Source organism: Rana temporaria, chromosome 8 (genome assembly GCF_905171775.1).
Source record: "Rana temporaria chromosome 8, aRanTem1.1, whole genome shotgun sequence".
Classification (NCBI taxonomy): domain Eukaryota; kingdom Metazoa; phylum Chordata; class Amphibia; order Anura; family Ranidae; genus Rana; species Rana temporaria.
This window is the reverse complement of record NC_053496.1, coordinates 37,317,419-37,329,827: the sequence shown is the minus strand read 5'-3', so window position 1 is coordinate 37,329,827 and position 12,409 is coordinate 37,317,419.

Genomic DNA, 12,409 nt, shown 5'->3' with positions numbered 1-12,409 from the left:
CTCACTAGGGGAAATGACTGATCTTCTGTTCATACATTGTATGAACAGAGGATTAGCATTTCCCCCCCTGACAGGACCGGGAGCTGTGTGTTTACACACACAGCTCCCGGTCCCCGCTCTGTAACGAGCGATCGCGTGTGCCCGGTGGCGATCGTGCACGCGCACAGGAGTCGGGGGTGCGCGCCCCTAGTCGCCTGCGAGAGAGCCGACGTAGAGCTAAGGGCTCTCGCGCAGGAGAGCCAACCTGCCGCCGTAGAATGACGGCGGCAGGTCGGCAAGTAGTTAAATATTGTACCTGCTGGGTGTCTATAGTATGCCTGTGAAAACGTCTTTGAGAACCCGGGTCTTGCCCCAAGGAACATGTATCAATGGAAAAAAAGTTTTAAAAACGGTAATTTTTTTCAGGACTCCTGAAAAAACGACCGTTTTTAAAACTTTTTTTCCATTGATACATGTTCCCTTGGACAAGACCCGGGTTCTCAAAGACATTTTCACAGGCATACTATAGACACCCAGCAGGTACAATATTTAACCACTTAAGCCCCGGACCAATATGCAGCCTAAAGACCCAAGGGGTTTTTACAGTTCGGGACTGCGTCGCTTTAACAGACAATTGCGCGGTCGTGCGACGTGGCTCCCAAACAAAATTGGCGTCCTTTTTTCCCCACAAATAGAGCTTTCTTTTGGTGGTATTTGATCACATCTGCGGTTTTTAGTTTTTGCGCTATAAACAAAAATAGAGCGACAATTTTGAAAAAAAAGCAATATTTTTTACTTTTTGCTGTAATAAATATCCCCCAAAAACATATATAAAAACATTTTTTTTCCTCAGTTTAGGCCGATACGTATTCTTCTACCTATTTTTAGTAAAAAAAATCGCAATAAGCGTTTATCGATTGGTTTGCGCAAAATTTATAGTGTTTACAAAATAGGGGATAGTTTTATTGCATTTTTATTTTTTTATTTTTTTTTACTACTAATGGCGGCGATCAGCAATTTTTTTCGTGACTGCGACATTATGGCGGACACTTCGGACAATTTTGACACATTTTTGGGACCATTGTCATTTTCACAGCAAAAAATGCATTTAAATTGCATTCTTTATTGTGAAAATGACAGTTGCAGTTTGGGAGTTAACCACAGGGGGCGCTGTAGGAGTTAGGGTGCACCTAGTATGTGTTTACAACTGTTTGGGGGTGTGGCTGTAGGAATGACGTCATCGATCGTGTCTTCCCTATAAAGGGAATGACGCGATCGATGCGCCGCCATAGTGAAGGACGGGGAAGCCGTGTTTACACACGGCTCTCCTCGTTCTTCAGCTCCGGGGAGCGATCGCGACGGAGCGGCTATAAACAAATAGCCGCGCCGTGGTCCCGGATCGCTCCCCGAGCGGACCCGACCTCCGCATGTAGCGGGGGGGGTCCCGATCGGACCCCCCACCCGCTAATAGGCGAGGACGTACCCATACGCCCATGTGCCTGTACGTGCCATATTGTGGACGTATATGTACATGGGCTGGTCCTTAAGTGGTTAAAGGAATTTTTCATATTTTTTTTTTTTTTTTTTTTTTATTTAAGCATCATTAAATTTACTGCTCCTGAATCTTTAGGTGCAAACTACAGAGCACACGGCCAGTACACACCAAGTAGCTTTAGGTGCAAACTACAGAGCACACGGCCAGTACACACCAAGTGGCTTTAGATTCAAACTACAGAGGACACAGGCAATAAACCATGTAAGAATACTGCAGCTAGCACAATCACCTGCCTGCCAGTAAATTAGGAAGAACTGATCTAGCTAAACTATACAGTGTATAAATATATGTACAACACCTGGGATGTATATATATCCTCTACACACTGTAACATTAAATGACTAGCCTGCCTGCCTGCTCTATCTACCTGCAAAAAATGACACTCTCTGTCCTCTCTTAACCTCCCTGGTGGTATGATTCTTTCAAAAAAAAGATGCTGAAAGCGGTACCATTATTTGCAAGGAAATTTGGCGTTTTATACTGTAGGTCTGTAATTCTTAGGAATAACTCACTTAAATCTGACCAAACAAGAGACTAATAGGCATCCCGGGTATGAAATTTTTTTAAAAACAAAATTATAATATAATAAATAATTATAACAAATAATAATATAATTATAATAAAAATTATTCAATAATGTAATCAACTCAAAATCACTGAAATTTGCTCAGTTGCAGAATTGTCGCTGTCATTACTTTTATTTTTTTATGACGAATTTCCCCACAAATCGCTATCGCACAATTCTGCAAGTGATTATAAATTTATTATCGCTGTTTTCTAGCTGCTCTAAAACCATTTTTGACATAAAGGGACACTTTTGGTTGCTATGGACAATCTACAGTTTCCAGGCAGAAAGAACAGTTTTTATTATATAAAAGAACATGTAGGACACTGGGCAGACCACTAGGAACAAGGGGTGTGTGTATTTTTTACATACAGTACTGTAATCTATAAGATTACAGTATACTGTATGTATTGTGTTTGTTTACATTTTTGAATTTGGCGCCGTTCTCTGCTCCCGTGCGTCCTAACGTCGCAGGGAACGGAGATCGGCGGCACAGGAGGACGCTGTGTGAATCGAGCGAGGTCCCGCTCACTCACACAGCGCGGTGACATCGCTGGATCCAGGAGAAGGTAAGTAACTTTGTCTGCTGCTGCAGCGAGGCGAGCCCGAGTCTGACTCGGGGTTACCGCTTTTGGTAAGAAAATCTCACCCCGAGTCAGACTTGGGAATCCCGCCAGGGGGGTTAACCACCGCAACACACTACACAAAGCCGACCTGCAGGCGGTCTTTTATAGTGTGGGGTGTGTACTTAACCCCCTGAGCCATAATTGGCCAAAGCCACCCTGGCATTTAATCCTCAAGATATAATAAAATATTTACAAAAAGGTGAGGGGTGTACGTAATTTTGTGAGATACTGTACATTTAAATTGCCTATTTTAATAAAAAAAATTGAATATAAAACAATTAGTTATAAAAATATATATATATTTTAAAAACTGTTTCGGTTTTGGCCAAGTACATCCAGAATGGTTTCGGCAGCTGAATTTTGCATTTCGGTGCACCACTCGTGACAGCGATCACTTACTTTACTGTATCTAGGAAGGAGCAACATTATTATCCTAGGAAAGCACAGAACAGAACACCTCTTCCTCAGTTCCATATCTTAGAGAGGAGGGATTTTGTAGTTCACATAGGTGACCTGGGCAGAGCTGATGGTGCTTGAGATTCCACTTTGGAGTGCACAGGACGCAGGATAGCACTGGATTTCTGCCAGGGTCAACAGGTTTTGTCACCTATCAAACTGATAAAGCAAAACATTTTCAATGGAATATTTAACAAACCAAAAGGGAGCAAATAAGAGAAGGTCGTTGTTAGAGTTAATTACACTTTGACAAGCAATAAGCGGAGCCATAAACTGTGTAAATTTCCTTTTATTGTCAAATTACCTTAAAAATCAATATAATTAAGTGTGTGGTAAATACTGTTGATGAAGGAACAGTAATGGAAAGACTGCATTCAGTCTGTTGTTGTGAATTGAGATTTATATGCTGTTTTCTTAACCGTTCCACGGAACTGGTATTCATCCAATGATGTAACATTATTAATGGAGGTTTAAAGGTTAAACTACAATATTAATCTTTAACCACTTAAGCCCCGGACCAATATGCAGCCTAAAGACCCAAGGTGTTTTTACAGTTCGGGACTGCGTCGCTTTAACAGACAATTGCGCGGTCGTGCGACGTGGCTCCCAAACAAAATTGGCGTCCTTTTTTCCCCACAAATAGAGCTTTCTTTTGGTGGTATTTGATCACATCTGCGGTTTTTAGTTTTTGCGCTATAAACAAAAATAGAGCGACAATTTTGAAAAAAAAGCAATATTTTTTACTTTTTGCTGTAATAAATATCCCCCAAAAACATATATAAAAACATTTTTTTTCCTCAGTTTAGGCCGATACGTATTCTTCTACCTATTTTTAGTAAAAAAAATCGCAATAAGCGTTTATCGATTGGTTTGCGCAAAATTTATAGTGTTTACAAAATAGGGGATAGTTTTATTGCATTTTTATTATTTTTTTTTTTTTTACTACTAATGGCGGCGATCAGCAATTTTTTTCGTGACTGCGACATTATGGCGGACACTTCGGACAATTTTGACACATTTTTGGGACCATTGTCATTTTCACAGCAAAAAATGCATTTAAATTGCATTCTTTATTGTGAAAATGACAGTTGCAGTTTGGGAGTTAACCACAGGTGGCGCTGTAGGAGTTAGGGTGCACCTAGTATGTGTTTACAACTGTTTGGGGGTGTGGCTGTAGGAATGACGTCATCGATCGTGTCTTCCCTATAAAGGGAATGACGCGATCGATGCGCCGCCATAGTGAAGGACGGGGAAGCCGTGTTTACACACGGCTCACCCCGTTCTTCAGCTCCGGGGAGCGATCGCGACGGAGCGGCTATAAACAAATAGCCGCGCCGTGGTCCCGGATCGCTCCCCGAGCGGACCCGACCTCCGCATGTAGCGGGGGGGGGTCCCGATCGGACCCCCCACCCGCTAATAGGCGAGGACGTACGTGTACGCCCATGTGCCTGTACGTGCCATATTGTGGACGTACATGTACATGCGGGGGTCGGGAACTGGTTAAAGTGGAATTCACTCTCCCAATCGACACTGATTATTTTTAATCCTCATGCTGCTAGCATTAGTAAATAGATAGGAAATTACCGTATTTATCGGGGTATTGCGCGCTCCGGCGTATAGCGCGCACCCCTAAAGTGGACCCGCATTCCTGTAAAAAAAACATTTTAGTACTTACAGTTACAGTGGTGTCTTGCGTGGCGTCCATCTGCGGCCTCCTCGGGTCCCGCGTCCGCCTGCGGCTTCGGTGGTGTCCTCCTCGTCGGGTCCGGCGTCCTTCTGCGGTGTCCTTCCCGCTCGATCCCCGCTTCCAGCGCTGAGTTTGAACTACTGCGCCGGCATATACCGAGCACAGTACACTCGTGTATAGTCGGGCAGGCTCGGCTCCTCTCGCGGTCACGTCCTGTACGTCCAGAACGTGACTGTGAGAGTGTACTGCGCTCGGTATATGCCGGCGCAGTGGTTCAAACTCGGCGCGGGAAGCGGGTATCAGCGTATATCGCACACCCACGATTTTGCCCTGAATATCAGGGCAAAAAAGTGCGCTGTATACGCCGATAAATACGGTATATTATATTTACTTGTTTTAAACTTTTTTGTTTTACATTTCTTCAGTTACTTCCTTATTTCTTGCCTAGGCAAATGATGTCATACATCCCAGGAGTCTTTAGGAAGGGAGGAGAGGAGTAGGGGTATTCTCAGCTAAGTACACTGTCCTGCTGGTGTTTTGTCAGATATGGCGACCCGTCAGAATTGGTAACAAAGTGACGTTTCATCGCCGCCATCTTGCTATACCCCGTACTCCTCCATAGTAAGGATACTCTTAGAAGGGGAAAGCGGATATCTTGTTACACCCGGAGTTTTGCATTTTATACTTATATTTAACAGTAAAGTGAGTTTATATACTGAAATCCAGTACTTAGAACTGACTGTTATGATGTTGAATTTTAAAAGCAGCGGCAAGCCTGCTCATTTCATAGGTTTTTTAATCTGACAGAAGTTCGCTGCTTTTAAAAAATAAAACATCTAACCAGTCAGACAGACTTCTAAGTACTGTATTTTTTACTATATAAACTCACTTTCCTGTAAAAAAAAAAGTGTAAAAGGCAAAACTATGGTGGGTGTAACAAGATATCCGCCTTCCCCCTTCTCAGAGTATTCTTACTATGGAGGAGTGTGGGGTGTAGCAAGATGGCAACAACGGAACGTCACTTCCGTTACCAATTCTGACGGGTCACCATATCTGACTAAACACTTGCATGCTTGAGCCAAGGGCAAATGGATTTCAGGAAGTAAATGCCACTTAAATCATTTGCCCTTACTCAAGAAATGCTTTGTTTTTCAAAGTGATTTCTCAACAACATAAAGCATAGAGACATGGATGGATGGGGTTTGCTCTGAATATTAAAAATTTATGAAATAGTGTTTTTGGTTTTTGGAGCTCTGATGCAGTGATGAGCCCCTTTAATGGCACACCCATGCCTTGGCAAAACACCCATGTTTAATGCACCAAACCTCATGGTGCTGCAGCACCATAGTTACATAGTTACCTAGTTAGTCAGGTTGAAAAAAGACACAAGTCCATCCAGTTCAACCACAAAAAAACAAAAAACAAAAACAAAATAAAAAACACAGTACAATCCCATACACCCAACTCCATACCCACAGTTGATCCAGAGGAAGGCAAAAACCCCAGCAGAGCATGATCCAATTTTCTACAGCAGGGGAAAATAAATCCTTCCTGATCCCCCGAGAGGCAATCGGATTTTCCTTTACCTACAAATCATGTGATTCTGTAAGGCCTCGTACACACGATAGGATAGCCAGAGGACAACGGTTGGAAGGACCGTTTTCATCGGTCCAAACCGATTGTGCGTGGGCCCCATAGGTTAATTAACCTTCGGTTAATAAAATAGGAACTTGCTTTAAAATTTAACCGATGGACGCCTAACCGATAGGTCAAAACCGATCGTTGGAATGCAAAAGCATTGGTTAAAAATCCATGCATGCTCAGAATCAAGTCGACGCATGCTTGGAAGCATTGAACTTCATTTTTTTCAGCACGTCGTTGTGTTTTACGTCATTGCGTTCTGACACAATCGGTTTTTTAACCTATGGTGTGTAGGCCTGACGGACCATCAGTCAGCTTCATCGGTTAACCTAAGACAACGATCCTTCAGACCATTGTCCTCTGGCTATCCTATCGTGTGTACGAGGCCTAAGTTTTTACGAAAGGGTCTGGGACTTCTTTGCCGACATTTCTGAACGTGCACTTGCAGTGAACTTGTAGTGCAAAGTGGATTTGCCTTTCGTAAATAACCCCCAGTGCCTTGAAAAGTATTCATACCCTTGAAAATTTACAGGCAAAGAGATTTTTTTTTAAAATTAAAACATCGTATATAACCTAAAAGTGTGTATTTTAAAAGCTGAACTCGCTGCATAAAATCTTTCATTTACAGTGCTTTGAAAAAGTATTTACACCCCTTGCCATTTTCCAAATTTTTTCATGTTACAACCAAAAATGGAAATGTATTTTATTTGATTTTTTTATGTAATACACCAACACAAAGTGGCACATAATTGTGAAGTGGAAGGAAAATTATAAATGGTTTTCAAAATTTGTTACAAATAAATATGTGAAAAGTGTGGTGTACATTCAGGGGCGTAACTAGAAATCAAAGGGCCCCATAGCAAAATGTGCAAAACAGATGACAGTCTCCCACTCTCTTCCTACCTCAAGAGCCTAACCCATTGTGCCGAAAACAATGTCCCTTCACAGGCATGCTTGATTGTTATGCCCCGCCCACTCTGCTCTCTGCTCCTGCCTCCTGCTGTATGCAGCTACATGTGTCGGGAAACGGCCAGACTCGCGGGGCCCGGGAGGCTTAACAGTAAGCTTACATTCCTCATCCTCATCATCCAGGGGCGGATCCAGAGTCTAGTCTCCGAAGGGGCTCTGCCAGAAAATAATTTTTTTTGGGGGCAATTTATTGGGGCAATAGCTGATGTTGGTGCTTCAATCATCACGGCCCCATGGTTGTTATGGTGTCAGGATGATTGAAATACATTATTTCTATTATTACATTGTTATAGAAAATAAAATAGTTCAACTCACCATAATGCAGAATCAGTGGGAGCCCAGAGTGTGTCACTTGCCACCGTCGCCTGCCACCAGATGCAGCTTATCTCTTGCCACATCACCTGCCACACGTTGTGGATTGTCACTTGCCACATCACCTGCCACACATTGGGGATTGTCCACTTGCCATGACACCTGTCACACGTTGCGGATTGTCACTTGCCACGTCACCTGCCACACGTTGCAGATTGTCCACTTGCCATGTCGCCTGTCACCAGATGCAGACATTCCCCATGTGACAGTGTTCTGGACTGGTGATTGGCATACCTAGGAACTGGCCGGATCTACATGTGATTTACTGGCTCATCTCCAGCATGTCACAAAATGTCACATTCGAACACTACACAAGTCAGAAAGGGGCAGTGAGGATTATGATAGGCAGGGATTCTCCCTTTAGGACAGCTGATCAATGTCAGTGTCTGGACCTGGATCTGAACCTGCTACATCTGTTGTGTCTGGCAGCATCTGTCTTGCTGAGCCGCCTGAGATGTTAGACAGCTCCTTGAACAATTCTTTGGACAATCTCGCCTTGAACCTTGTTTCTGGTCAACCTGAACTCTGCTTCTCCACTGCACTTCCTATTTAAGCCATGCCTTTGCACTTGTTTGCCAGATTATGGTGCTCTCTCCAGCCAATATCGTGCTCTTGTCGCCCTACTTACTGACTATGCTTCTGCTTGATCCCTACCTGCTATTTTTTGTTACTGAACCCCCTACTGGATCACCTCTGGGTGATCTTAATGACTGCAACCTGGTACTAAAATCCAGAAAAGCCCATCTCTTCCATCAGGACCTCTGGTGAATACCGGTAAGTACTTAGACCCCAAACCTTGGTTGAGCCCCCTTCATCAGCCAGGGTGATCTGCGTGTACACTTATCCTGCTGGTTGGTAGGAACCTTTCTACTGCTATGGTTTCTGAGCCTGAATCCTAACCGTGACACAGACATATTTTAGCATTCACCATGCTGCTCAAGGGCCAGAGAGAGGCAACAATGAGTGAGTTCAGCCGCAAACAAAGAGGGATTGAACAGTGCTGCATTTTCCCCCTTTTTTATCATCCATCCACCTTCATTGACCATACCACCTTCTTCCTCTTCCAGCCACCACCCTCCCTTCCACCAGAAATGTCCAGCTGAGCATTTAAAAAAGGTTCTAGGAATGGTGACTGGTGGCTCAGGCATGGGCTGAGCATTTCCACCTGGTGGAAGTCAAATGCTCCCCTATACCTGGAATCCCCTGCTCTATTAGCAGGGGTTCTGCCAGTCTGGTTAGACGTGGAGGGAGCGTGACTGGTGTGAGCTATGTGCATTATTTGTACTTGGGTAAAGGACTGGTTAAAAGACAAAGGGAACGTACTGAGAATATTAGTCGTGGTGTACCACAGATCGGTGTTGGGACCAATTCTCTTCAATCTACTCATTAATGATCTGGGGATGAAAGAGATTGTAATGTTACCATTTTTGCTGATGACACAAATTATGCAGAATTATTAAAGCTCAGCAGAATAGTGACATATTACAGAGAGAGAGAGCTTGATAAAATGGCAACATAGTTAACTGGCAAATTAAATTTAATGCTGAAATATTTAACATTATGCATCTAGGTCGTATCAATAACATTTCTCCGTATATACTAAATATAATTCAATGGAGAGTTGTATAAAAGGTAAGAATTTTTGGGACTGTAAATGAGGTGTATGGTCAAACGAGCATACACCTCCATCCCTATTAATCGTTAAGAAAAGGGGGGGATTTGGGACTTTGAGTGAGATGTGTGTTACACAAAAATAAATAAATTGCACAATAATGAGAATGTTTAATCATATAAATACACATGGGACATAGCAGATATGACGAGCTGATGGGCATATAATAGACAAATGTGAAAATTCCATTATTGCACATGATACATAAAATCAAAGAAAAGGGTATAATATAAACGCATGATTAAATAAAAAAAACTGCATTTAAAACCTTGACGCGTTTCGTGGATGAAGTTCAACTTCTTCAGAAGCAAGTGCAGAATGCGTGTATATCAGCTCTAAAGTTGGCCATGGAATGCTAAAACCTGATAGTTGAGGAAAGCCGGGAAATATCCCTGCCGGGAGCTGTGGGGGCGTAAAACTGCGGGCAGCCAAGGCAGAGAACACCACACTCGAGGGCAGAAATGGAAAGTGTCCATGGTGAGCTGCATGATGATGCCTGAAAACAGCTCCAATCTTTACTAAAGCCAGCAACCCTATCAGTGCATATCAGTGCACTTTAGCCAGGTACCATTTATATGAATAAACTTTCTCATTATTGTGCAATTTATTTATTTTTGTCTAACACACATCTCACTCAAAGTCCCAAATCCTCCCCCCTTTTTTAACAATGGAGAGTTGGAGAAGGATAGAGGTAAATGTACCACATGAGAATACATGAAATATAAGGAGGGAGTGGCTGATATGTCCACGTTAGATAAGGCACCTCATCCCCAAAATGTTTGATTCAAAAGGGAGCGGAGGAACTGGGATTATTGTGGTGCCCAAGTAAGTCAATACAAAATATCATAAAAAAGTACCAAATTTTATTACAGATTAATTTAAACAATCTTACAAATATTAGATCATATTTAAATAGAGAAGAGCATATTACAATTGATTAGGTAGAAAGTCAGGTCTTCCCTCTTAGTTTCGCCAAGGCATTGGCTTCATCAGGGGAATAAGACGTGACCAAAATTGTTATAGCTCTACAAAAAGTATTTTTTTTTAATGATCACAACATCAAATAAACAATATCAAATATAATATGCAATTCTGAACGGCTGGGCGAGAAGGTATCCTAATCCTGCCAAATCCCACGCGAGCCTCCCCCATTCACTCCAAAGGGCGAGAATGGCCACATCAACACCCCCAAAAGAACACTCACCCAACCTAACCAATGCTCCCAGTCGGGCAGGGTCACTGCAAGAGGGCTTCCAGAGACACCAAGCCAGCACTGCCTTAATGTGGCTGCAGAGGGCAACAGCGACCCTGCTGGGAGCATTGGGAATGTTGAGTGAGTTGTTATTTTGGGGGTGTTTATGTGGCCATTCTCACCCTTTGGTGTGAATGGGGGAGGCGCGTGGGGGATTTGGCTGGACTAGGATACCTTCTCGCCCAGCTTTTGAGAATTGCATATTATATTTGATATTGTTTATTTGATGTTGTGATCTTTAAAATGTTTTTTCTTTTTGTAGAGCTATAACGATTTTGGTCATGTCTTATTCCCCTGATGAAGCCAATGCCTTGGTGAAACTAGTAGGAAAGACCTGACTTGCTACCTAATCAATTGTAATATGCTCCTCTCTATTTTAATATGATCTAATATTTGTAAGATTGTTTAAATTAATCTGTAATAAAATGTGTTACTTTAAAAAAAAAAAATGTATTGACATGAGAATACATGTTTATGGGATTACTGATTAGCTTATATTCAGCCTTCTCTGATTCCTCCTCCTTCATTAATATGTTGATGTGGTTTTTATTTATTTTTTGACTCAAAGCTTTATTGAGAACACAAGCAGAAAAAATACAGAATCATCAACCAGAGACAATAGATCAATACATAAATGTTTTTACAGCTTTACCATAAGCCAACATTACTAAAACACCACACATCAGCCAATACAGTTTTCCCCAATCTCTCCACCATTCAGCCATCCAAATACATTGCTTAAGCATGAGCATTATAGCAATTTGTCTAGGACCAGCTCAACCAGAGCCAGTCTAGGTGTGTCTAGCCAGGGAGACCAAACCACTTGGAGATTGGCTGACTGCCCTCTATGTAGAAAGATATATTTTTCCAAGCGTAATGTGTCGCCCATTTGGGCTATCCATTCCTTGGTTGGGGGTGGGTCGATCGACTTCTAGTGTCTAAGAATATGTTTGAGAGCTTGGAACAGAGCTCTTGCTAATGCCTGTTTTGTAACTTCTGCAAATTCTCCAGGATACCTAGAACACAAGGTTTGGGTTCTGCTGGGATAACTACCTCGAATTCTCTATTCAGAATATCCAGGACACTTCTCCAATATCGGTGCAGCTTGGGGCACCTCCACAGGAACCCCAGGTTCTCTAGAACACCTGGTACAAGTTGGGTTCTCTTTTATCCCCATTCTAAATAATCTCGCAGGAGTAAAGTGTACCTGAAGGAGAATGTATAACTGTGACAAATGTTGGGTGACATTAGGGGAACAGGAGTGTATCGCCTGTAGGGCCTCTTTCCACTGTTCCTCCTCAAACGCTCCCACATCCTGCTCCCATCTACTCTCAGCTCTCAATGGGAAATCTTTTAGAAAAATACACAGCAGTATATAGTAGCATCTTGATATAAATCCTTTATAAATCTCTACTTCCGACATGTAGTTAAATATTGGCGTTGGCGGCTGTACCCAATTATCCATTGCAGTTTGTGCCTTGCTAGCGTGAAGAAGTTGTAGGTAATAGAAATGCATGGATTGTGGAAGGACAAATTTATTTTGTAGTTCCTGAAAGGAACAAAGTCTACCGATTTAAAAAATGTGTGATAAATGGGTTCCATACTTTTTCCATTTGGCCCCATATTGTAGGGTTT